This window comes from Triticum aestivum, chromosome 3B, assembly GCF_018294505.1.
Source record: "Triticum aestivum cultivar Chinese Spring chromosome 3B, IWGSC CS RefSeq v2.1, whole genome shotgun sequence".
Lineage (NCBI taxonomy): Eukaryota > Viridiplantae > Streptophyta > Magnoliopsida > Poales > Poaceae > Triticum > Triticum aestivum.
This window is the reverse complement of record NC_057801.1, coordinates 781,901,174-781,906,073: the sequence shown is the minus strand read 5'-3', so window position 1 is coordinate 781,906,073 and position 4,900 is coordinate 781,901,174. Positions and strand designations below refer to the sequence as shown.

The 4,900-nt window shown below is 52.5% G+C and overlaps 1 pseudogene; it reads right to left on the bottom strand.

The window, feature by feature from the left end:
• Positions 1-940: 940 nt before the first annotated feature.
• Positions 941-2,453, bottom strand: LOC123067899 (noroxomaritidine synthase-like; annotated as a pseudogene).
• Positions 2,454-4,900: the final 2,447 nt, after the last annotated feature.

Sequence of the window (4,900 nt, the reverse complement as noted above, 5' to 3'; positions counted from 1 at the left end):
GCAATAGTGGGTGTCGTCGTGCGGGGGAGGGGAAAGAGAGGGGAGGAGAAAGACAAGAAAGAAATATATGAAACCACACACGGTACTTTGGGGGATGGATGAGGTGGAGACACGTGTGGGACCACGAATATGAGGGGTGAGGAGGCGATCGACGCGAGTGTAATTTCAGCTGGTTAGGTTTAGTACTTCCTTTTTTCTCTTAGATGCAAAACAGGAGTTTTGAATTTGAACCTATGGACCACTTTTCAATTAGATTGATAAACTCATTCATCAGAGTAGAACATGTACTTCTATCGGCCTAATCAGACCCTACACATAGGACTCTAGCAATGTCAAACCCTATTTTCTCCTTACAACATGTGTCCCGCCAGTGATGTTTTTTTCCTTTTGATCATAACCCGCTGGTGACACTTAGGTAATGATATTCGTCGACTTCTAGATCAACATGTTTCGGTCTGATGTTTGTATGGTAATAAAAATTATGAGATGGTTAAAATTAAACTAAAAAGCGTGGGAATAGGAGGAAACATCTCATTTAGTGAATGTAGAGAAATGGCTATTTAGTGAATGATAGTAGTTGTGACAAGACTGTGATATCGCTGTTGTCAACAAGTATATTGCTGGAGGGTGTCTCTAGGTTAGGTCTCAATCGAGTGAGACTTAACCAAGTCCTAGTCAAGTGACATAACATGTAATTAAAAAATTAAAAAGAAAAATTTGCACGGATCTTCATGTAATATCTCACGAATCTAGCATCGATTGACATAACAAGTCTCGGTCGACTGAGATTTACTAAGATCTCACGAATATACCAGGTACCATAATTTGTAGATATACTTTTTTTAGATTAAATTATTTCTAGATATTTATTTGAAACAGTCATAAGCCTATTAAGATGGATACAAAGAGCGAGCACACAGCCTAACATTGTTACTCTGAATCAGCTGTTCATCACCTGCCTCCTCTTAATCCTGGCTTTGAAGCCGTTCTTCATGTGGAGAATGATGGAGATCTTGGGCTCGACGACGTGCCCCGGCACGGCCTCCACCTCAAAGTTCCTCACCACGGCGGTCGCCACGGTCTTGAGCTGCACGAACGCCATGTCCTTGCCGAGGCAGGTCCAAGGCCCGGCGTTGAAGGAGGCGAACCTGTACGATGGCACGTACCGTGGCTTGCCGTCCTCCCCGATCCACCGCTCCGGCCGGAACTCCCGGCAGTCCTTGCCCCACACGGCCTCCATCCTCCCCATCGCGTACAGCGACACAAGGAACTTGTCCCCTGGCCGCAACTCATGCCCGCTCGGCAGCGCCTCGGCGGCAACCACGTCCTTGTGCTCCATCGACACCGGCGGGTATAGCCGGAGCGACTCGCACTACGCGGCGTGTAGGTACACTAGCCGGCCGAGCTCGTCCGGGTCATAGGTCACCAACTCACCGTGCCGTCCAGGGTGGTGGTGACGGTGGTCTTGATGGTGTCGAGCTCTACGAGGATCTTGTCCACCACTCGCGGGTTCCTGGTGAGGTGGTAGAAGAACCAGGACAGTGTCGAGCCGGTCGTGTTGCGGCCGGCGAGCATGAGGTTCATGGTCGTATCGCGAAGGAAGGCGTCGACGACCGTGCTGGCATCGCCGTCATCTTTGTCGTCATCGATGTAGCAGGAGTGCAGGTCCGCCAAGTCCTTGATCCCGCCTCTGGCCTTCACCACCTCCCGCCGCTTTGCGATCGTGTCGCTGATGAACCGGTCAATGTCGCGCCGCACTAGCTTCCACCAGGACAGCGGGAGCAGGCTGCAGACGAGGAGCACGTCCATGGCGTCGTCGATGGCGCGCGCGAACGGCACCTCGGGGAAGCCGACAGCCAGGCAGCCTGGGTTAAGGCCAAAGACCAGCGTGGCCGTGGTGTCAAACGTGAGCCTAAGGAACACATCCTGAAGGTCGCACTCACCAGAGCCGGCGTCGGCGACGCGGGCGAGAAGCGGGAGCAGGTCGCGCTCGACCTTACGGCGGGTGCAGCGGGACACGAATGCCCGGAACCGAGAAGCGGACATGAGCAGCTGTGCTTTGGCCCGCTGGCGGCGTCAGGAGTCGCCGTTGGTGTTAAAGATGCCGCCGCCGATGATATACATGATCTCCACGAACTCGGGGACCTTGGGGTAGTTGGGGAAGTTCGAGGTGAAGACGTGGCGGACGTTGGCTGGGTTGGCGCTAAGGAAGAGCTGCATCCCCGAGCGAGGCGGGCCGGTGAGGTGGAAGCTGAGCGTGCTGCCGGTGAGGACGGAGGTGACCCAGTCATGGAGGCGCGGGAGGTTGGCAAGGACCGTCGGGAGCATGCCCACGAGGGGCCAGTCCAGCGGGAGCGCCCCGGGTTTTTGCGCTTGGACCTGACGTGGAAACAGTAGAACAAGACGAAGAAGAGGAAGCCGAGCGAGGGCTCGAGGAAGGAGACGGACGCCATTTGCTGCGGCGTTGCACGGCCACCTGCTCGGAGTCGGAGAGGACCGAATTGGTGGAGGGGGAGGAGTGTACGTGCGAGCCACCAATGGTGGTGTAGAGTTGGAAGGCTGTGCCAAAAGCATCCATGTAAAACTCCCTAGTATCGTTTTCCCCTAGGGTTTTCCTATGGTCCAACCCTTCCTTCGGCGGCGCCGTTGAAGTACACCAAAACCCATGTAAGATATACCGATCGAGAGCTAGGGTTTGCACGGAGATCGTTTTGGGGGAGTCAGCTTTGTTCTCCGGCGATCGCATGGATGATATGAACAATCTGGAGGTACACGGAGGGGCAGAGAAACTGGAAGGAGGGGAGGCTAGGGTTGAAGATCCAGTAGTGGGAGTCAAGCTTGCCCCGGCAAGCGCGACGGCGATGAACGGTGAAGATGGAGGGAAGTTTGCGGGGGAGGATGACGATGATCAGAAGGAAGACGAAGAAGCTGACTGGGATCAGTATGGCCCATCACATAATCTGGAGGACATGTTCGAGAACCTCAACCTGCATGGAGAGGGGGAGGAAGATCTAGATTTGTCTAGGGAGGTAGAAGAATTGATCAAGGACGTCCGGTGGCTGGCACTTTTTAGGGTTCATACCCTGCGGCCGTTTAGTCATGCTTCCCTGCTAAACTCGATGAGGAATGCTTGGGCTTGTGCGCAGGGGGTGACCTTCAACATCAAAGGACCCAACCTGTTTTTGGCTCAATGTCATTGTTTAGGGGATTGGAAGCGCATGATGGAAGGGGGGCCATGGCAGTTCAGAAGGGATCCGGTGGTATTGGTAGAGTATGATGGCTTCTCGAACATGGAAGAATATGCTTTGAACATGTATCCACTTTGGGCTAGGATAAAAGGTTTGCCTAACGGCTTGACAAGGAAGAAGGAATTGGCGGAGAAGGTGGCAAAGAAGGTAGGAGAACCTCCGTTTACTGTGACTGTTAATGAAGGGAAGATTAATCCATCCAACTACTTGCGGGTTCGGGTGTTTGTTAATGTCACATTGCCATTAGTGAGGTTTGTCCATATAACTTTGAAGGAGAGGAAGAGGTATTCGGTGTTCTATGAAAAGCTCCCAGATTTCTGCTATTTCTGTGGCCGTATGGGACATGTTGTGGAGGAGTGCGGGGATGGAGTCCATGGCAGTGCATTATGCGAATGGGGGGAACTGGTGGCATTGGGTCAGCGAGCCGGTGGGCTCGGGTACAAGAGGAGGTAGAGGCGGAGGGGCCGATGGTGGAAGAGGGGGAGCTGGCTTCACATGAGGGGGGGATCGAGGAGGAAGAAGTGGAGGTAGAGGTAGAGGTGGAGGAGAAAGAAGTGGTAGAGCGTATGCAGCAGATGAGCGGGTGGTTGATAATGTTCGGAGAGAGGGTGGTGTGGAGCTGACGGTAGGAATGAATATTATGCACTACAAAATGGCAAGGGCTGCGGAGGAACGTACAACAAGAAAGAGACTTGTTAGTGACGATGGTACGGTCCATGTCCGTGGCCAACCCATGCCAAACTTGGCGGGTAAGGTGGTTGATGTTGTTCTTCGCCTGGAGAATGGGGAGGATGCAGGGGAAGGGATTTCTTCAGATCCTAACGCAACACCTGGCAAGAACCCTATTGTGAAGAGGAGAAGGCAGGGAGAAGGAGGGGTGGATGACAATGAGGGAGTTGATATGGATACCTCTACACAGGCGGCCTCCGAGGAAGAGGACTGCCGAGCCCAATGAATTGCCTAAGTTGGAACTGCCGGGGAGGGGGGGAACACCCGGACAGTTTGAGAGTTAGCAACGCTTTGTAAGTCGCATTCCTCCATGCTTGTTTTTCTGTGTGAAACTAGACAGAAGGAGGAGAAGATGAAGAGGATCCGAGCCAAATTGGGTTTTAAGGGATTTTGTGGTGTGGACAGCAATGGTATGAGTGGAGGTTTGGCGTTATATTGGAGGGAAGAGTGTGAGGTAGATATTTGGACAAAGATGATATATTTATTGATGCAGTTATTAGAGTTCGAGAAGGAGCTGCCCAATGGAGAGCCACTTTTGTGTACGGGGAGCCGAGGGTGGAGAACAGACACCTAATGTGGACTAAGATACAGAGTCTGAAATCTGTCAATAACTTGCCATGGCTGGTGATTGGTGATTTTAACGAGGCTATGTGGGATTTTGAGCACCTCTCGATCACGCCTCAGGCAGAGCCGCAGATGTTAGCATTTCAGGACATGTTGGAGATGTGTGAGCTAGGGATCTTGGGTTCACCGGCCTACCTTTCACATATGATAACAGACGGAGTAGGTCGGCAAGTGTTAAGGTGAGACTTGATCGGGCAGTGGCTACGAATGAATGGCGCAATTTGTTTGCGTTTGCTGCAGTTGAACATATCCCTTCTCCATGCTCCGATCATGTTGTGGTTTTCCTCAAGGGAGAGCCA